The sequence below is a fragment of the Chiloscyllium plagiosum genome, chromosome 14, assembly GCF_004010195.1.
Source record: "Chiloscyllium plagiosum isolate BGI_BamShark_2017 chromosome 14, ASM401019v2, whole genome shotgun sequence".
NCBI classification, from domain to species: domain Eukaryota; kingdom Metazoa; phylum Chordata; class Chondrichthyes; order Orectolobiformes; family Hemiscylliidae; genus Chiloscyllium; species Chiloscyllium plagiosum.
Genome location: NC_057723.1, coordinates 32,247,964 through 32,271,125, shown reverse-complemented (window position 1 = coordinate 32,271,125; position 23,162 = coordinate 32,247,964). Strand labels below are relative to the sequence as shown.

General features: G+C 38.9%; 1 protein-coding gene across 2 annotated transcripts in view; it reads right to left on the bottom strand.

Moving 5' to 3' along the window:
• The window catches only part of LOC122556603 (F-box/LRR-repeat protein 3-like), a 42,172-nt gene extending 20,086 nt beyond the window's left edge, over positions 1–22,086 (bottom strand). Inside the window, exons 1-2 of one of the 2 annotated variants that reach the window (XM_043703486.1) lie at positions 21,981–22,086; positions 10,597–10,662 (exon numbers count right to left, since the gene is read on the bottom strand). The gene's annotated coding sequence lies outside the window, so the exon portion shown is untranslated. The remainder of the gene's footprint in view (positions 1–10,596; positions 10,663–21,980) is intronic. The other variant, XM_043703487.1, reaches the window with a different exon arrangement.
• Between the last annotated feature and the right edge of the window lie 1,076 nt (positions 22,087–23,162).

The following is a 23,162-nucleotide window of genomic DNA, read 5'->3' as shown; positions in this document are numbered from 1 at the left end:
GATCTAAACATAGTCTTTTTTGCCAATACAGTGAACACAAGTATACAAAATAGGGAACGTGATTATTCATATGTATATAATCATCTGCTGCAGAAAAATAATCATGAAATGAAGTCAGTGTCGTGATTGTAACAAGGTCAGCCAGCTGGATTTGATAGAAGGGGAGTTCCTGGATTGGAGCGGTTAGTCCAGTCCAATCAAGGAGTCCTGGGCTGACAGATGGAAAGGGAGAGTGTCAGAGATACTGACTGAGGAAGTATTATAGTAAAGGACTGTTCCTGTATAAATGAAGGAATGGTTTAATGATGTGATACCAGCCTCTATGGAGTTATTCCAGTGGTGACGAGAGTAAAGCATGATCCTGAAGAAATTCACTAGTAACAGTCATCTTTGTTGAAAACTTGACTCATTTGACTGTGCTCTCAAGAACTGGACCCAATATGTGGAAAGGGAGTGTTATCTTTTCCGAGCAAATGACATTGTGACAGATGAAAAAGGAATAAGTCTCTTGAGCCTGTGGAGCTGCAGCTTTTTCCGTCATTAGGAGCCTAACTTTCTCTGAGGTATCAGAAATGAGAACTTTTCATGAATTGACTAACACAAATAAGGAATATGGCAACCCCAAGCCTCCACTAATACAAAGTGCTTATAGTTATCATTTAGAACACAGTCTGGGAGGCCAAGCAGTCAATGTGGATGCATTGAACCACCTCCCAGGTACACCATTAGCAGTATCCCCAGTGGTACAGTCTGTTATAATATTACATTTTCTGGACATGCTCCCAGTCCAAACTGAAACAAACCAAAGGGACAAACCAAAGACAAACCAAAGAATTGAGACTTTGTTTGGACCAGACAGACCAGCTAACATAGAGGACAGCATATTGTTGTGAGGTGTATGACCGACTGTCCTGAGCAAAAGGTCACCATCAAATACTACCAGGGCCATCCATGGGTCTCAGAAATGAAGATGTTGGCAAGACGTTATGTCTGGTGGCCACACATAGCTGTGTCGGTGGAACAGTGCCAAGGGGGTCAACAAAAATAACTACTGCCACATCCAAGTAAACAGCCAGATAAACTTTGGACTTGGTTGTTAGTTGACCATGCAGGTCCTTTCATGGGTTCAATGTTCTTAGCCATTGTGACACCCATTCAAAAGTGGTTGGATGTGCATAGGGTCTGTTCAGCAAACACTGGGACAACCGTAGAAAAACCGAACACATCGTTAGCAATGTACTGAGTCCCCGAAGTATTGGCCACAGATAACCATCATTTACCTGCAGAGAATTTGATTATTTCTTTAAGTTAAATAGCATTTGACATATTTGGACAGCTTCAGATCACCCAAAAGCCAATGGCCTGATAGATACAGTTATCCAAACTATGAGAGCTGGATTGAGAAAACAGCCTACAGCCTTGCAAAATATCAAGCTGTCATGGTTCTTGTTCGATTATTGGACTACCCTACAGGGTAGCGCACTTTGATTCAGAGGACGAAGTGTAGTGTCAGAATCATAGAAATGGCCCCAAAGGGGTAAGATACATGGCCAATGCAAGGTCAGGAGTAGGTGCGACAGTCCAGAATAAGCATGTAGACCATACGTAAAGTGCAAATTCTCAAATAAGTGCAGGAATAAAATGGGACCTGCTACTCAGAACCATCAGGAATGCTGCCAGAACTCATGGATTCACTGTCTCAGTCAAATGTTATTGAACCCTCTGAATCAGGATATGACAGAATTAGCCACCTTGATGTCTTGGCACCAGGAGAACAGTGAAATTCTACCAAGGTGCTTCTGGTCTAAAGGTGAGCTCTCATCTGTTACATACTATCCATGTCATACACTGAATTGGAGGAATCTGACTCAGTGCTAAAACGCCCCAGAAGGCTTTCCAAGAAAAGAACTAGCCTATTTCTGCAGACTCAAAGCAGGAATACTTTAGTGACTGTAATAAACTCACCAGCTGGACCTCATGACAGCCCCAATCAGGGAGCCATGGCTCACATATAAAAAAAGGTTGAGTGTCAGAGATACCTCTGCTCTGGTGTCTGAATTTGTATGAGGCAGTAAGAGAGTCGAGGACTGTTCGTGTGTAAATTTAGCGGTGACTTGGTAATGGCATGCCAACCTCCATGGAGTTATTTCACTCAGTGCACTCGAGTCAGTTATGTCATTGGGATCAAAATGTGTTCAATTTGAAAATACCAATTTGTTTTCATATGCATGTGGAGGACTAATATGGGACAGAGGAGTAATCAAGTGCTGCAGTTAGAACATAGAACAATACAGCGCAGAACAGGCCCTTCGGCCCCCTATGTTGCACCAACCTGTGAACTATTCTCAGCTCGCCCCCCTACACTATCCCAAAATCATTCATGTGCTTATCTAAGAATTGTTTAAATCTCCCTAATGTTGAGTTGACTACATTAGCAGGTAGGGCATTCCACGCCCTTCCCACTCTCTGCGTAAAGAAGCTGCCTCTGACATCTGTCTTAAATCTATCACCCCTCAATTTGTAATTATGCCATCATCCTAGGAAAAGGACTTTCACTGTCTACCCTATCTAATCCTCTAAATGATCTTGTATGTCTCTATCAAATCCCGTCTTAGCCTTCTTCTTGCCAATGAGAACAGACCCAAGTCTCTCAGCCTTTCCTCATAAGACCTTTCCTCCAGACCAGGCAACATCCTGGTAAATCTCCTCTGCACCTTTTCCAATGCTTCCACATCCTTCCCTAAATATGGGGACCAGAACTGCACACAATATTCCAAGTGTGGCCACACCAGTGTTTTGTATAGTTGCAACATGATATTACAGCTCCAGAACTCAATCCCTCTACGAATGAAACCTAACACACCGTATGCCTTCTTACCTTGGTGGCAACTTTCAGGGATCTACGTACATGGACTCCAAGATCCCTCTGCACATTCACAGTACAAGAATCTTTCCATTGACCCAATACTCTGCCTTCCTGTTATTCTTCCCAAAGTGCATCACCTCACATTTAGCTGCATTGAACTCCATTTGCCACCTCTCAGCTCAATTCTGCAGTTTATCGAAGTCCCCCTGCAACCTGTAACATTCTTCCAAACTGTCCAAGACTCCACCACACCGACTTTAGTGTCATCTGCAAACTTACTAAACCATTCACCTATGTCTGCGTCAAAGACATTTATAAAAATGACAAACAACAGTGGTCCCAAAACAGATCCTTGTGGCACACCACTAGTAACCGGACTCTAGGCTGAATATTTTCCATCAACCACCACTCGCTGCCTTTTTTCAAAAAGCCAGTTTCTAATCCAAACTGCTAAGTCACCCTCAATTCTATGCCTCTGCATTTTCTCTAACAGTCTACCATGTGGAACCTTATCAAAGGCTTTACTGAAGTCCACCTATACCACGTCAACTGCCCTACCCTCATCTACATGCTTGGTCACCTTCTCAAAAAAAAAATTCATGAGGTTTGAGAGACACGACCTGCCCTTGACGAAACCACGTTGACTATCTGAAATCAAATCATTGCTTGCTAGATGATTACAAATCTTCTCTTATAATTGTTTCCAAAACTTTTCCTACAACAGAAGTAAGGCTCACTGGCCTATAAGTTCTTGAAGACCTTCACACTGTGTGCACGCTTGGTAGGTGATAAACGCAAAGACCACAACATAACGCGGAGCAACTTGTCTAATCCTCTCATTCTTCACTACCACATAAATGCCGTACTGGTTTGTTAGTAAACAAAATTCAAGATTTCTGTTTGCTCATAGAAGTGATTATTCATCTACAATGACAGTTTAAAATCTTTTAATACCTTAAGGCACTTCACTGGTATCTAAATAAGAAAAAAATAACTGACATCCAGCTACACTGGGAAAGATTAGAACAGTTGACAAAATTGGAGGTGTTTAAGGAAGGAATTCCAGTGCTTATGGCTAAACTTGCTGAACATATAGCCAACAGCGGTGAAGTGATTAACTTTGTGGATACACCAAGGCTACAAATGGAGAAGCACAAAGGTTGATGGAGGTTACATGAGTAGGTAGGTTGAGGTCAGTGTTTTATTGGAGAAAGTGAGGACTGCAGATGCTGGAGATCAGAGCTGAAAAATGTGTTGCTGGAAAAGCGCAGCAGGTCAGGCAGCATCCAAGGAACAGGAGAATCGACGTTTCGGGCATAAGCCCCGAAGAAGGACTTATGCCCGAAATGTCGATTCTCCTGTTCCTTGGATGCTACCTGACCTGCTGCGCTTTTCCAGCAACACATTTTCAGGTCAGTTTTTTATTGACAATCAAACAGCTTAAATGATCATTTTTACCAATTACAGGTTTTTATTGACTTGTGTAAACTCAAATTCACAAGTTTCCAGTTATCTCTAGATTACTAATCCAATCCCTGAATTAATAGATGAGTAAATAGAACCACTTGACAACTTTCCCTCTAAGTATTTTTAATCACTGTTTAGACACGTTATGACACATCTTTGAATTGGTGGGAGTTAAACTCAGACTGGCTGGCTCAGAAGTAGAGACACTACAATTACTCCACAAGAACATAAACAAGTGAACTTCAGAACAACAAACACTATTTCCCAGTGTTAACTTTCTAATTTAAATTCACTATTGGGATTTGGACATCAACAGCATTTATTGCACATCCCCAGTAGCCCTTGAGAAGGTCAGGTGGTGGGTTGTCTTCTTCAACTGCAGTCCATCTGGTGCAGGTAGATGCATCACGCTATTAGCGAGAGTTCCAGCATTCTGAATCAGTGACAATGAAGGAACTGCGATTATATTTCTCCAAGTCAGGATGGTGAGGTGCTTGAAGGCAAATGTGGAGGTGATGTTCCCAAGTATCTGGTTCCCTTATCTTTCCAGATGATAGATTCCATGGGTTTGGAAGATGTTGTGTAAAGAGCCTGCGTGAATTTCTACATAGAATCTTTTAAGTTGGTCCAGAGTGTTACTACTGAGAGTTGGTGGTGGAAGGAGTGAGTGTTTATAAATGTGGTGTCAATCAAGTGAGTTGCTTTGTCCTGGAGTGTGTCAAGCTTCTTGGTTACTGTTGGAGCTGCACCACATTCAGGCAAGTGAGGAGTATTCCATCACTCTCCTAACATGTACCTCGTAGACAGATGATCAGGCTTTGGGAATTAGGAGGTTTAGATACTCAATGTAGGATTCTTAAGTAGCAGATTTATGATATGTTTGTTGTTTTCAAAAAAGAAAACTTACCATAACCAGTACAAGTGAGCCTGAATTAAGGGTCAACAACTTAAATGTAATCTGCCTTTCAGAGATTTAGGAGGTCATGCCAATTGAGCATCAACTAAATAAGAAGCCCTGCAGAGGCTGAAAAAGGAAGTGTATAGTTTTGTGCCAGCTCAACAAGGCAAATGAACATTCAAATAAACTATCCTTCGTCTTTTTGTATCTAATACAAAGGAACTAAGTAAGTAGTAAGTAGATAAGCACTTAAAATGCTGTGGCATAATTAGCTACGGACCAAGTACAGATAAATGGGATTAGTGAAGTTTACTGTTTATTGATTGGCTAAGACATAATGGGCTGATGGGCCTATTTCTATGCTGTATGACTCTGACTATTGTCTTTCCTTGAAAGTCACCATAGTAGTATGGAATGTATATGTCAAGTTCCAAGATGCTTTAGCATTCTAATGACACAGATTTAGCAAGCCCCACACAAATGCACACTCTTCAAATCAGAAGAACACTCTGGAAGGAGATGCAGATACCAGTGAAAGAGAAATAAGTGAAGATTGAAAAAGATGTAGAATACCTACAGGTCAGTTATGATTAGATAGGAACTGTTATAGGACTGAAGCAGACTGTGACCATTGCATAGATATTTACCAAGGATGTATTGTTCTAAAGAACAGAATATGACTGTTATTCAAAACAGGACCTTGTGCTAATAATAACAAAATTTAAAAACAATTGCACATTCAGCTCTTAAAAAAAACGTACATGCACAAACCCACATTGTTTCCTGGTAATCACTGATTGAATGATAAACATGCAGCAATTGCTTCAACTAACATTTCAGCATTCAGTCATACTGAGCTAACTATATAATCATCTAGGTCTACTGGAGTCAAAATTAGACCTAAAAAAAAACCATTGCGTTCCAAAATCAAACACATGACAATGTTTTCAGAACAATAAACTTAATTCCATCTTCAGGTTACCTACATGAAAATTAACTGTGAAGGTACAGGACATCGCTGGTACTAACCACTGTGATTACTGCCTTAGCCTACGTTAATCAAACATATTTTCTCTGTATAAAGGTGGTAAATAACTAATTTTTAAAGGAAATGTTTTCAGTTAAGTCATTTCATTTCTGTTAATCTACATGAATCTCAAAATCGCAACAGTTGTGAGTCACTCATCTCCTTCTGATGCAAGTCAGATTGTTAAGGAACTCTACAAGAACCCTGCCATAAAAATAAAATCCATGCTGAGGCTACAGTTATGTACAACCCTTTCAGAGTGGAGGGGAATGACTGTATGGTAGCTTTGCCAATGACACCAAGGCAAGTAGAAAGCAAGTTGTCAAAAGAGGATAGCCAATCTCCAAGGGGATATAGAAACATTAAAAGGTTTGGCAAGTGGAAAACAGCATGGAATTTGTGAACTTGTCTACTTTAACAGGAAGAATTAAAAAAACAGTATACTATTCAAATGGAGACAGCACATGATAGAGAGGGATCTGGATAATACTAGATTCATTAAATGTTAATAATTAGGCTCAGCAAAAGATTAAGTATGCAAATAGAATGCTGGAGCTTACTGCATTATATGCAAAAATAAAATTTTACTGTAGCTGTACAGGGCCTCAGTCACACTCCATTCAGAATACTGTGTACACAGTTAATCTCCTTTATTTTAAAATTATACAATTTCGTTAGAGGCATTTCAGAAAGTTCACTTAAATCATTCCTGGGACAAGAAACTTATTGTATGCAGTTCAGAATAAAAGATGATTTCATTGAAAAATATAATGATCTGAGGGCCGTAAGAGGGTGAATACAAGAAAAATGTTTCCACTTCTGGGAAAAACTGAAGTGGCAGACAGTATAACACCAAGATATCTCCATTTACACGATGGAGAAATGTTTTCTTTGAGGGTCATCAGTATTAAAATCCCTTTCTCCAAAAGGTAGTGGAGGCAGGATCACAGAATTTATTCAAGGCAGAGTTAAAGAAATGCTTGATCAACAAGGGAGTCAACAAGGGACAAATGAGTAAGTGCAGTTGAGATCACAAGCAAACTACTGATTATTGGAGCAGTTTGAAAGATTGAATGGCCTACTTCGTCTCCTAAGCCTTATTATCCACTATGTAAAACTGAAAAATGCTTGAAACACAAATTATACAGCTCTCCCTTGCTTTCTTATTCACTCAAGGGACATGGGCATTGCTGGCAAAGCCAGAACTTATTACCCATCCCTAATTGTCCTTGACAACTTCCTTCTTGAATTGCTGCAGTCTATCTTGTGGGTAGATCCACAATGCCAGTAGGAAGTGAATTCCAGGATTTTTACCCAGCAATGCGAAAGGAACGGCAATATATTTCCAAATCAGGATGTTAAGTGTCTTGGAGAGAAATTTGCAGGTTCCCTGTATTCCTTGCCCTTCACCTTCTAGACAGTAGTTGCTGTGAGTTTAGAAGGTGCTAAGGATCTTTGATGAATTTCTTCAGTATATCTTATATATGGTGCACAGTGCTGTTATGGAGCGTGGGTGGTGCAGGGAGTAGATATGGTGCCAATCAAGTCAGCTGCACTATTTTCCTTTCCTGAACTATTTGCCAGCTTTCCTTCTTCCTAGCCTGTCATCAAAGGATCAATAAAATTCAGCTCATAAATGTTCCTAAATTTTAAAAATGCAAAAAAAAAGTAAATAAACTAAACCAGATGTTCAACTCTATCACCATAAAATGTTACATCATTCCAAATTTATTTTCAATTTAAACAATTTTACCTTCACTCTAAATCTTGTAAATTAGATTGCATTTAATTCTCCCCCCATTTGTTGCAGAAATAGCATGGAACTTCTAACACTATTCCCCAAAATGTATACCATTTATAAAGGTGTATAACTAAATTTCAAATTAGTCCTTGGATACTAATACAAATTTATAATTACAACTACAATGGCAATTATACTATTTACAGAGTTATTATATTGCAAAGAAATTGGTATGTAGATCACTGTATGCACGTCAATTATGTTAAATAGATACACATTACTAAGTACATAGCAGAAACTAAATTTCGAAGAAATCTAAGAAATAATAAAAGATTAGAAAGTTAAAATCTCTCACTTTGATCAGGGAAACAGTTTGCTTGGTTTGATTTTTGAAGGTTTTACTTCATGTTTTGATGCTAAAGCAGGCATGAATAAACTAAAACATCTGAACTTGCTTTACCACTGCAATTTTACTGGTTTAAATTGAAAACACAAGCTATTTTCATTTTCTTGCCATTTCCAATCCAAACTTTGGTCTGCTTTTTTTTTTAAACCTTCCATTTTAATGAATTGCAAAATAAACTTACTTTTACTCCCCTAAAGAAAAGGCAACCCAACCAAAAATTGTTTACCTATCTTAATCTTTCCAATTTACATTTTGCAACAAATCCAAAACCGTGAAAATTATGTAGCAACATCACAATTCCTACACAAATTGCTGTTTTCACAGTCTGGTTAAGTTTTTTTTTTAAATGTTTGTACATATGCAATTCCAACTTGGTTTTAATGTATGCCATCATATGACAAATTTTCCTTTATAGACCAATAGAAATGTTTACAAGACTGCATCACATTATTTCAAAATAATAATACAACAGTGCATACATTAATTCCATCTCAGACTGGTAAAAGGATCAAGTTACAGAAAATGTAGCTGTATTCGGTCTGGGTGACAGACATGACTAGTAACAAGCATTATTCTAAGACAATTATTAACTTTATATTTTAGTTTCAAAACATTTAGGATTCCACTGTCACAACTTAATGTTTTGACTACCAACAATATTACTTAAAGCATAAACGGACAACCTGCCAATTATGCAATTTCAGATACAGAGCCATTACCTTTTTAAATTAAAAATGTTTATTAAACTAGATCAGATGAACTCAAATAGTTATTTATTTTTTAAAAATGTTAAGATGACAACCAATCCAGCTGTGAGCAAAAGTATTAAGCATGTGAGCAATTTGTCCATTTTGCAATCCTTCAGCCAACAAGTGCTTTGCACTAGAAATTACTTTTCTAAGTATACAAATAGTTGCTAAATGTATATATTATAAACTAGATTTAATGATTTAATATTAATAACTTCTAAAGATGTGTCTAAATGCAAGAACTGCTCAAAGTTGATTACTACAACAAAATGTATCGAATACATCTGTGAGTACAAACCTAGTTTTGACTTGCCCTTGCAAATTATTATTGTTGGCATAATCAGTATTGCCACTGGACCAATAATCATGAATCTCAAGCAATTACTGTGGGGAATTAACATATTTGTATCCTAGCATATCCTAGGGACCCTTCGATGAGCAACCCACCCAGACCTATTTCCCTCTGACTGACGCACCTAATGCTATGGGCAATTTAGTATGGCCAAATCATCTGACCTGCGCATCTTTGGACCATGAGAGGAAACCGGAGCACCCGGAGGAAACCCATGTAGACACGGGGAGAATGTGCAAACTCCACACAGACAGTTGCCCGAAGCTAGAATCGAACCTGGGACCCTGATGCTGTGAGGCAGCAGTGCTAACCACTGAGCCACAGTGCCACCCCATACGAGAGGGTGAAATTCTGAATTCAATCAAATCTGGAATTTAAAATGCTAATCTAACGGTGACCATGTAAAACCTTTATCAGAAGTTCATTAATTTCCTTGAGGTAAGAAAATGTGCCATTCTTACCTGGTTTGGCCTGTATGTGACTCCAGACCACAAACATGGGTGATTTTTAAACGCCCTCTGAAGTGGCTGAAAGAGCCATTCAGTGCAAAGGAAATTAGAGAAAGGCACCAAATGCCACCATTGCTAATAATACCTTCTTCCCATAGAAGAATACAAAACGTAATTGTCAAAAAAATCTGAAAGTTTAAAGAAATTTCCAAAAATGTTAAGATGTTTTAGACTTCAGCTTTCAATTGATACCACAGCTGAGAATTTAACATGTGGTGTGCAGAAGTCACCAAATGCAGAATGTCATTCAAACTTCCTTCTGTAAAAATTCAGGCTGTAATTAAATTATAAGCCCAAATCTCAATCCATATACTTCACCATGAAGAAAATATACCATTCAATCATACATTAGGTGACAAAAAAATTACCATACAAATTAAGGTCATATAGATGAAAAATCACAGCAAAGCATTAGTTTAATATTTATGGCAGAAATAATAAATTCTACAGGTACAAATTGCATTTTTAAGCAAGTTATTTAAACTTCACATTCAATAATCTATGTTTTATAAGTGTGATACAAAATCATTTGCACAAAAAAAATTTACTTGAGGGTGGACAATTATTAAAGTGCTTAATACCTCCCAGGTCTTTATGTGACGAAGCTTTCAATTTTCTCCAGAAGGTTTTCGGCCATCTTGAAAATTCTGTTAGCAGGGATTAAAGTTAGAAATTACAGGAAATTACAGCCCCAAAATAAAATATGTTAACATCTGATCACAGAGATAGCATAATTGTTTTATCCTAAATCCACTTCTAAACATTACAAATCAGTGCCACCAACAATACTGTATTACAACCAACAGGATCAAACTCCCCTTGTCAATTCCTTTTCATGCCCTTGTATTTGCACATGTTCATAGTTAGAGTGCCAATGTGTCAAACAGAAATTTCTATATGTACTAACCCAAATTATAGAAGTACTCTACTTTTGGTCCACTAATTAATGGAGGTTCAGTGACTGAGTTGTTAATGAATTTTGTCCAGATCCTCTAAGCTTTGAAAATGAGACACCGCCAAACAGAAACAGGCAACTGTTTCTATCTTAAGCAAGATGTATGGATGACAAGGATTCAAATATTATGAATAGAAGTTCAGATTATGAAAATTAATCCTAAACCCAAGGTTAAAATGAAAGCTCTTCTTTAAAAAATTATTATATATGGGATTAAATTTGTACATTTCTCCTGCCTATAGTGTCATGAAATAACTGCATTTCATCATGCAAGTTACAACTTAGACAAGACAAAAAAAAGTGCAATCAATTCAGTTTCTTCAATTTTAAAGGAGGTATTGGTCTTGTTTGATTCTCACCATAGCTCCCAATCTATCATGTTTCATGGCCAAAAGATGTCTTACTGTACACATCTATTTGTAAAATTACAACTGCATTGTTACAAATGGGAGACTATTACAGGAAACTTTTTTTATTATCCAGCATCTATGAGACCGAGAGTGTGCCAATTGATAAATTATTCTGGATACTCAAGAGATCCACATAAACAAATGTAAAAACATACACTAAGTAATAAAAGTGTAATACAAGGGTATATACATCACTGTTATACTTTTACAGCATAAGTCACTTAAATAATAATGCAATTTTGCCTTAAAAAAAGAACCAACAGACAGCATGCTCACTCATACCCTCAACTGATTACATGGAAGTTGCAGTAGATAGCATTTCTTGAAAGAAATTGACTTGAAATTGAATTCACTTGATATTTCGCATGGCCATTTGATTGAATAATTACATTAAGCTATGTTAATAAAAAATGGTATTAATGGGGCAGAATAATACAGTAACCTTTGTGGTGTTTCAGGCATATAATTTTTGCCAGTTTATTAAGAATGCCGGCTCATGTCAGTTAAAACAAGGTTTGATTTATTATAGTTCTGGATTGTGTCTTTAAATTAGAATGAAATGGAGAATTGAAGTGGGATTTAACAGAAGAACAAGAAGAGTTGATAAAAAGATATTGCAGGATTGACTTACAAGGTGTTTTCTTCAAAGAAAAATCAATTCTTCTCTCAAGGACTATTATTCTCCTAGAATGTGGAGGTAGCCAATAGATGGAGACTGTAAGTCTCCATGATTATTATGCAAGAATGTGGAAGGGTGCTCATTGTTCAGTTTGAAGAGGCACTGTTCATGAGTATTTAAATAGCAGATTTAACCAGTTTTGGCCAAAGGAAGGAATTCAAGGATTAGAATTTATCTGGCTACAAAAACAAGTGAATCAAGCCCGAGGGAGCAGAGGAGAATGTCGGGCTAGTTCCAGCAGAATAAATGTCTTCTTAAAAAAGGACATAATAAAGAATAACAGCAGAGGAAGATTTGGTCACATTTATGCAAACAAGGGACTTTTTCTGTAGTTTAAAGTATAAGGTTCCAAAATAAGTGTTGAGTCAACATTGCTTTTAATTTTTCTGTTACAGCAAAAGACTTAAAAGATGAAAACTTGGGCAATTCCTTCACATTGATCACTGGGAATTTGTGTTTCATTTGTGTTTCATTACTCTCTACTGGGTTCAAAACACCCTCCACAAAAGTCATTACCAAATTCAAGCTAAATGTCAGTCAATTTCCAGTAGTTGAAAAGGATGGCGCTGGAAAAGCACAGCAGGTCAGGCAACTTCCAAGGACCAAGGGAGTCATGTTTCAGACATAAGGCCTTCATCATTCCTGACCTTTTGTGGATTTCCAGCACCACCCTTTTTGACTCTGATTCTCCAGCACATGCAGGCCTCACTTTCTCCTAATCTCCAGCAATTGTGTAATCTTCAAAAGTTTACATGACGTATTTACACCAATATCAGGGTCAGTTAGCTCAGTTGACTGGTTGGCTAATTTGTGACATGGAGTGGGATCACCAGTGAGAGTTCAATTCCCATACCACCTGAGGTTACTATGAAAGTCTGCCCTTCTCAATCTCAAGCCCCTTCCTGTGAATGATCTGGACAACTGGGAGGGGCCTCTCAGTTCTGCGATCAGTCAAATAAACACTAGCAGCTCGGTCTGGTTCAGCAAGATTTCACAATTTATTACGATGCCCGGCATAGGTTATCTAGCAACACAAGGGTTAAGCACCTCTGTGTACCCTGTACAAACTGCGCACTTTAGCTTAAAATACAGACAACTTTTATAGGTCTCTTAACAAACAGGACAGCCTTAATTGTAAAATTACTCCAATAAAATGAAATAAAAATGACAAATAGACATAAAATTAAGCCATTGATATTTCCTGAGAACTGACTTATTTTGCACGGTCTTATCTCTGGGACATCTCGTTTCCAAGGTCAGTTTAGGATATTTTAATAATGCCATATCTTACTTAGTTAATTCATACTATGAACGGGGCATTATTTGCTAATCTCTTTGAATTAGTACAGGAATGCAGTTTTCAGCAGAGTTAAATGCCATTATAAACAAATTTGGCTTCACCTGAGGCAGGGTGTCCCTCAGGTTAACCCACCACCAGTTTAATGAGTGATCAGCCCTTTACCTTATTAATGTAGTGCATTTCAACCAGCAATTGCACTACACTGCAGAATCCTGTGGATCAAATATACATTTTACCAAAAAAAGTAAATAATGTTTTAATTACATTAAGGTCAGTGAGCTGCAAACACATTTTTCTCCACATGAAGTCACATAGTGTATTACTGAAAATGAAAGGTCCAGAGGACCATATATGCATGTATTGGTCAAAAACAATTTGACATACTTGAATAGATTCTCCATTACAGTACTCATTGATAATGTTCTGTACATTATGCACATATTTACTGAAATACGTTATACAAGGTACATTACATTAGAACCAGTAATTTAAAGTGATTGAATAAGTTAGTGTTTCTATTGCAGAGTAATATCCTAAGCAATAATAGAATTTGATGTTTATGTGTGTTAAAACTAAATCAGTAGTCTTGATTACCAATATAAACATAATGTGGTAAACACACAGGTCGGGCTGTGGATAGAGAAGCAGAATTAACCTTTCAGGTCAATGACTATCATGAAAACTTGAAAATGATTTTTAAAAACCTAAGTTTATAAAAGTGAGAAGGAGATAGTCAGAAAAAAGAACAAAGAGGACTCTGTGATAACACGGAAACAGATCGTGCAAAACCAGAAAGGAGCAGAAATGGGACAACAAACAAAAAGATGTCTGGAGAAATGGACTTCCCTATCCAGATTCATTCTAAACAAATGAACAGGAAAATCACAAGACTAGTACAGCTCTCTCCAAGTTAAACAATGGGAAACAATAGGACTTCTGACCAATTGATAACCACAATGTTAGGGAGAATTAACACAAGCAAGTCCAAATTTCACTTCATAGATATTATCCCAGTTTTGGATCCTCCCCCGAGCATCTCATCACAACAATCATCTTGCTGATCCTTCACTCAAAGCAAGGTTGTTCCAGCCCTAGTTCTCCAAATATCCTCTCTGACACACTACACCAGTTTTTCAACAATCCATATCAGCAGTACAATGAAATAGTGAAAAAAAAACCTTCAAATATATTCGCACTACAGCTAACATTCCCTTAAATCTCTATCTTTATAAATCTTTCACTTCAACCATAGACAAGTGTCTTCATCAAGGTCTTTATAGGGAGAAATGAAATAGACCACGCAACAGGGAAAAATATGTCAGAGTGCAGTTAGTTGGAGTCCAGAACTTTTGTTTTGGAAGATGGAGAGGGGAAAGAGGAGAAGGAAATAAACTCAAGAGTGGGAGACAAAAACAACTGGAGAACTAAAGACATTTCTGGATTTTGTCTATGATCATTATAAGAGATCCACCAAAACACAGACATTACTTGATACTAAAGTTTTTAAACAGGTCTTAGGGAATAGCAACACTACTTTCCCACTCACTTCCAATATGACGCTTATTCCCAGGCCATCTATTTTACATATAAAAAACTTGCAGCATCAGGAATACATTTTCTTTGAAATAGCAGTTATAAGAATAACTAAGTAGCACAACCAGCATAAGTCAACAGCAAAGCTCAGATATTGTTCAGTTACTTGATAACTGTAAACTTACAGTATATAAAAAAAATTGTTTAGCTGTTGGCCTAATTTTTAGACCATTGATTGGTCCAAATGCATCACACAAGTTACCAGAAAGGCTAATCTAAAGGAAATGATCAGTGAAGTACTGAGATGCTTCAAAAAAAAAAAACAATTGACACTTGACTAACCTTGTACCTGGTGTTCAGGTGCAAATTTAAACTAGTAAAAATTGAATCCTTTACAGTAGAAGACAAAATTTGTTGTGGTCCTGCCTTACTCCTTTTTCTTGCCATGATTAAAAAAAGTGAGCTGCTGCTTCCAGAATTAATCAGGATAAAAATGCAATTTTTTTTCCAGCTGAAAGCAGCTAAATGTGATGCAGCACTCAATTCCCAACATGGACCACCTCATTCAGGGAAACAGGGTAACAATGCATGGAAACACCCTTCGGTCAACTAGTCCACGCCAACCAAGTTTTCAAATTTAACCAGTCCCACTTGCTTGCATTTGGCCCAATATTCTCCAAATCTTTCCTCTTCATATAATTATCCAAATGTCTCTTAAATGTTGTAACTATATCTGCATCCACCACTTCCTCTGGCAGTTCATTCTATGCACTAACTACTGTGTAAAAAAAGTTGCCCCTCATGGCCTTTTTCAATCTTTCTCCTCTCACCTTAAAAATATGGCACCTGGTATTGGCACACCCCCACCCCCCAAGGGAAGAGACATTTGCTATTCACCTTATCTATGCCTGTGATTTTATAAACCTCTATAAAGTCACTCCTCAACGCCAATGAAAGAGTCCCAGCCTATTTTTAATAATTTAAACCCTCCATTCCTATAGCGGGACAACCAGAACTATACTCCAGAAGAGGCCTCACCAACATCTTGTACAACTTCAACATGACGTCCCAGCTCTTGCATTCAATGGTCTGAGTAATGAAGACAAGCATGCTAAATGCTGTCCTAACTACCCTGTCTATCTGTGCTGCAAATTTCAAAGAATTATGTACCTGAACTGCTAGCTTTCTGTTCCACAACACAACCAAGGGCTTGACCATTAATTGAATAAGTCCTGCCCTTGTCGTTTACCAGAATGCAATACCTTGTATTTATTCAAAGTAAACTCCACCTGCCACAACTCAGCTTATCAGGTTGAACTGGTTCTCAGGTGTCCCTTGGAAAAACTGTTGTCTTTTAAAAAGTCATGCTAGAAAGAGAACCTTCCAAGTAATAAACTGTGATTTCAATCGTTTGAAAGCTATCCTGTAGATTGCTCAGATTTTCTCAGCTTGAAGTCTGCTAAAGTGTCTAAACTTCCATCATATTAATTGCTTGGATTAAGGAATTCCTGATTAAAGATTTTAGATTAAATTTTTTTTAGATTAAAATTCCCTACAGCGTGGAAACAGGCCCTTCGGCCCAACTAGTCCACACCGACCCTTCGAAGAGTAACCCACCCAGACCTATCCCCCCTAACTAATGCACCTTAATCTATGGGCAATTTAGTATGACCAATTCACCTAACCTGCACATCTTTGGACTGTGGGAGGAAACGGGAGCATGCGGAGGAAACACACGCAGACACGGGGAGAATGTCTGTGTGGAGTTTGCACAGTCAACCAAGGCTGGAATCGAACCCGGGTCCCTGGCGCGGTGAGGCAGCAGTGCTAACCACTGAACCACCTGATATACCTATTAGAAAAGGAGCAACACAGGACCTTCTCTTGGGAAATAAAGGCAAGTGACTGAGGTGTCAGTGGGGGAGCACTTTGGGGCTCATAGTTCCATTTGTTTTAAAATAGTTATGTAAAAGGATAAGATCTCATCTAAAAATTACTTTTAAATTGGAATAAGGTCAACTTTGACGATGTTGGGCAACAAATTTCAGAAGTTGATTGGGAGAGGTTATTTGCAGGTAAAGGGATGGTTGGAAAGTGGGAGGCCTTTCCGGGACCTTGGATTCATGTCATGCTACAGGTGACCCCACTACACTATACACTCACACACATGCACGATCACACTCACATAGACCCTCTCTCATTCATACACACACACAAAGACACATACACATCTATACTCTCACCCTCTCAGAGGCATATACTCCATCACACTCTATTAGCAAGTTTGCAGGTGACAGCATAATTGGTAGTTTTGTGGACAGTAAAGAAGCTTTTCTCAGAATACACTGGGACCTTGATCAGATGGGCTGATGGAGTTTAGTCTAGACAAATATGAGATATTGTATTTTGGGAAAGTAAATCAGGGCAGGATTTATACACTTAATGGCAGGTTCCTGGGGCGTGTTGTCAAACAGAGACACCCTTGGACTGCTGGTTCATAGTTTCTTGAAGGTGGAGTCGCAGGTAGACAGGGTAGTGAAGATGATGTTTGGTACACTTGCATTTATTGGTCAGTGCATTGAGTATAGGAGTTGAAATACCACGTTCAGGTGATCCAGAACATTGGTTCGGCCAATTTCGGAATACTGCATTCCATTCAGGACTTCCTGCTGTAGGAAAGATGTTGTTAAAGTTGAAAAGGATGCAGAAATTATTTAGAAGTATGTTGCCTGGGTTGGAAGGTTTGAGCTATAGGGATAGGCTGAATAGGCTGGGGTTGTTTCCTTTAAGCTTCAGAAACTGAAGGGTGACCTTAGAGGTTTATAAAATCATTAGGGACATGGATAGGGTAAATAGACAAGGTTTATTCCCGGGGGTGAAAAAAAAGTCCAAAACTAGCGGGAATGTTTAAGATGAGAAAGGAAAGATTTAAAAAGGACTGAAGGGACAACTTTTTCACACAGAGGTGGATGCACATATGGAAGGAGCTGCCAGAGGAAGTAGTGGAGGTTGGTATGACATTTAAAAGATGGCTGGATGAGTTATGAATAGGAAGAGAGTTTACAGGGATCTGGGCCAAATGAGACTAGATTAATTTCAAATAACTGGTCAGCACAGTTGAGTTAGACCGAAGGGTGTATTTCCATGCTGTACAACTCTACAAGAGCTCTAGCCATCATGGTCATGCTAGCTTTCTGCAAGAGCAAATCAAGCTTTTCCAAGTTCCTCACAATTTCCATGTAGACTATTCCCTTCAGATAACTAAGTAATATCCCTCTGGAAGGTATTGTACTCTCAGACAGAGCACTCCAGATCGTATTCACTTTTAAAAAAAAACAAAATTCATGGCTTGTAGATTTCACAGTGTGTGCCAGCAGTCACCCAATCCTAGTTGTACCTAAGACGACTTTGAAGGTCATTTGCCTTTTTGAACTGTTGCGGTCTGTTTGAAGGCATACCAGTAATACTGCTGGGGACAGAAATCAGGACTTTGAGTAAGCAATGCAAATGGAACAACAATATATTTCCAAGTCAGGATACAGAGTGGCTAGGAGGGCAACTTGAAGATGGTGGAGTTCCTACAAAAAATGCTGGTCTTGTCTGTCTAGGTGGCAATGTCATGTGTTTAAGGAGCTATGGTGAATTTCTGCATTGCATCAGTAGATGGTATACAAGGCAGTGACGACCATATGTCAATGGTGAAAGGATAGAATGTTTGTGAATGCAAGACCAATCAAGTTGCTGCCTTCTCACAGACAGTATCCCACTTTTTGAACGCTGTTGGAGTTATAGTCATCCAGTTAAGTCACTGGTCTTCCATCACCCTCCTAATGTGTGCCGAGTGCTTTGGGGAGTCAGGAGGTTAATTATTTGCTGCAGTATTTCTCCGCATGTATTCTATCCAGACTCTTCAGGATCTTCAACTCTTCTATCAAACCTCCTGGCCTCTGATCCATTCTGATAGCCAAAGTATTTATTGGGCCAGTCCAGTCCAATGTCTGGTCAATGGTAACCCCAGCATCTTGATGGTGGGAATTCAGTAATGCTAATGCAAATGAATGTCATGGGGCAATACAGTGAGATTCTCTCTTATTGGATATGGTTATTACCTGCCATGAATATTACTTGCCATTTATCAGCCCAAGTATGGATTTTAACCAAGCTTTGCTGCATTTGGACATGGATCGATTCAATACCGAGGATCTATGAATGATGCTGAATACTAATCGTCATTGAACATCCCCACTTCTACCCTTGTGATGGAGGCAAGATCACTGATGAAGCAACTGAGGATTATTGGACCTTGGACACTACCCCCAGGCTCCCCTATGTCCTAGAACAGAGATGACTGACCTCTTAAAAAAAAAACACAACAATCTTTCTTTGTACTGGGTGTTTTCCTAATTAACTGTAGCTTAGCTACAGATCCTTGATGCCACTTTAGCTCAAATGCAGTCATGATATCAAGAACAATCAGTCAATCTCATCAGCACTCCACCCCACCTTGGAATCCAGCCTCTTTCATTTATGAGCAAAGGCTGTAATGAGGTTAAGAGTTGAGTGGTCATTGCCTGGTATAGCAGAACTAAAGTGAGCTTCAGTAAGCAGTTTATTGCTGAGCAAGAGCTACTTGATACCACTGTAGATGACCACTTTCATCACTTTACTAACTTAAAGTAAACTGGTAACTGGCTCCTCTTTGTGTACACAGGAGTACCTCACCAATTTTCCACATTAACTGACAGATATCAGTATTTTAGCAGAAGCAGAACAACTTGGCTAGGAGAATGGCAACTCTTCAGTACAAGAGCTGGAATGTTGTCATGGTGCACAACCTTTGCAGTATCCAGTGCTTGAACCACTGCTTGATATCACAAGGAGTGGGTGACAGGAAAACTGGTATTTGTGATAATGAACACCTCTGGGGAAACAGAAATGCATCATCCACTTGACACTTCTAGGTGAAGATTATTGCAGATGGTTCAGTCTTATTTGTTGCATTGGTACACTGGGTTCCTCATAAATGAGCATGGAAGTATTTTTGGAGCCTCTTTTATCTAGTGAGTTCTCCAGTTGTCCATCATCTGTCAAAACTAAATATGGCAGCAAAACAGGGATTTGATCCAAGACATCAGTAGTGGAATCACTTAGCCCTGTCACTTTCTGCTAATGTTGTCTGGCACACAAGTAATCCTGCATTGTAGCTTGACCAAGTTGATATCTCATTTTTAAGTCTTTCTCTGCATGTATTCTATCCAGACCCTTCATGATTTTCAACCCTTCTATCAAACTTCCTTTTTCCTTTGGAAAATATCTCCAGCTTCTCCAATCTATCTTTATGTGAAGTATTTTCTTTCCTAGAACCATTCTCCATTGCCTTCACATCTTCCCAAAAATGTGGTATGCAGAATTGCACACAATACTTCGTTTGGGGCAGAACTATTGCTTGATAAAAGTCAACCCTAACTTCCTTGTTTTTGTACTCTATGCCTGGATTTATAAAAACCTTTAACTGCCTTCTCAATCTGCTCTGCCATTTTCAACAATTCATATACACAAATCCAGTATCTTCCTGCTCTGCCTACTATTCTGTTTATGTATAATTGCATATGTTCATTCTCCCTTACAAAAGAGGTCACTTCAACTTCTGTACATGAAACAGGTCAAAATCAATGCCCACCCATTCAACCAGTCTATCTATATCCTTGTGAAGTCTGTCACTACCCTTCTCCCAATTCACAATATTTCCAAGCTTTGTGCCAGCTGAATATGCAAGTTTTGAATAAGTTAGGTTTCAAGAGTAAAGGATAAGGGAACTGATATTATACATTTTAAATCTTAACATTCTGGTTGATCTAGACCCAAGGGAATGGTCAATTATATTGAATGAAATCAATATTAAGGGACCATATAGAACACAGTCTCAGAATCAAAAGTGAAAACTTTCCTGGTTAGAGGATATTTAAATCTATCCTCTGATTAAGTGGCTTCAGAGTGAAACCAGAGCTGCAGGGAGAGGCCGAATAGGCTGGGGCTGTTTTTCTCTGGAGCGTCAGAGGCTGAGGGTTGACCTTAGAGGTTTAATTAGGGTAATTAGAGAAGATCTTTCTCAAGGGTGGGGGAGTCCACGACTAGAGGGGTTAGGTTTAGGGTGAGAGGGAAAAAAGACTTAAAAGGGTCCTAAGGGGCAACTTTTACACACAGTGGGTAGGTGAATGTATGGAATGAGCTGTCAGAGCAACTAGCTGATGCTGGGACAATTATAACATTTAAAAGGCATCTGAATGGAAAAATAGGACTAGATTAATTTAGAAATCTGATCGGTCTGGACCAGTTGGACCAAAGGGTCCATTTCCATTCTGTACATTTCTATGTCTCTATGTGTTTAAGGTTTTATTTTAATTAAGTTACAAAAGATATACCAAGTTGACCAGAGGCAATAAATTGCGACAGCCAAGACGTTTAAATAATGGAGCGACAATCTGCAAATACTCATGGTCATGCAGAATTCAAGAACTCACAGAAAGGCCAACGGCAAAAGATATTTGCCTTCCCTAAACAAAACCGTCATCGTCAATGAGATGTATAAACAAATAACACAAGGCAAAACGCCAGAAACGTTTATATGAAGGTTGCATGAAGGATTAGTGACCCTGGGTAGCAGTCAACCTTAGATTTGCAGAGGAAAAGCTCCGATGATTGACATGCGCCGTAACCATAGCAACCCCAGCAGTGTTGATTGCCGGCTGTCAGTCTATTTTTTTTAAAAAAATGCTCGCTTAATTAATCAATTCGTTGAAAAGGTCCCTGCTGCAAATGTATGCCCTCCGAAGCTGCTTGCCGCAAATCTATACTACGCAACGCATGTTTCGGAAAGCCGCAAGTTCTCAATCCGGAGTGTGACTCGGTTCAGACAGCCCGAGCTGGAGGTGAGGGGGAGGTCTGCCGGAACGCAAGGCCCAGCTTCCATGATCCAACACCACACGCACCTCCAAATAGATCACAACACTCCCTCATACCCCAGCACAAAACAATAACCCTCGCTCATTATCATGGCATATAACAATTATAACTGCTTCCCGACTTACTTTCCTATTTATTGCGACACCTTTCGATCTTTTTCCCAAGTACGACCACCTCTGCCTCCTCCCCACCCCTCCAACCGTCACTCTGATGGACGTGTCTATTAGCCATACATGATTCGATTCGGGAAGAACAGACCAATCGCTATGGGGTATGGGCGGGCATTTCCATTGTGACCTCACACAACAAAAAGAAACGGCTGAACCAATCGAAGCGATGGCTACGGCGCAGGTGACGGTCTGACTATGATTGGCATACACGGAGACCAATAGCAAATGTCTAATTTGACAATGCCATGTCATCGTTGATAAGATTAGGAGCAGCGGTGTTTGTGTTTGTGTGTGGGGGGGGAGGCACGATGCATTGTGGGTGTTGTAGTCCGCCTCCTGTTACGCACCACCGTAGAATGCCTTAATAAACTACAATCCCATAATGCAACAGACCCCGGAATAATGGTGTGATTCTGAACCCTTGCTGAAGGTTTGTGTTTGTCAATATTCCAAATAAACCTATTGAACTATAACGTGGTGTTGTGTGATTTTTAATTGTGTTTGTCAATAGTAACTGTTCGGTTTGAATTTGATGGGCACGATCAACTCGATAAATATATATATATATCACATTGTCATCGTTGCGCATAGTTTTCTTTCCTCAAACCCGAGAGAGTTTTGCCGGGTTTAATCCTTTAATTTATATAATAGAGTAAAGACAGAAATTGCCGGAGAAACCAAATAGGTCTGACAACATTTGTGAAAGAAAAGGGCCTGCTGTTTAATATATACCTTGTAATGCTGTGGACACTCCAGTAAATGAATTGAAAGCTCGTGGGGTAGTCAAGACTCCTGAAGATTTAGACGCCACATTAGATCCCTCAAAGCATTCCATGCCTTAATTGCCAACATTGCAGACTAATACTCATTTTCCGCCAATGCATAATGTGCAGTGCTAATTATTAAAAGCTCATTTTTCAATTATTAATGTCCTCCTTACTTATTCGCTTTGATGCAAACCTTCTCAAAAATCATTTATTTAGATTTGTTTGTTGTACATGGGTAGAGCTGACAAGGCCACATTAATTCTGGTTGCCCTGAGAAGATAATGGTCGATTTGCTCCTTCACCTGTTGCAGTTTTCTGCTCTCTTTCAAGGAATCTGGCCAGAGGGAAGTGGTGGAGGCTGGTACAATTG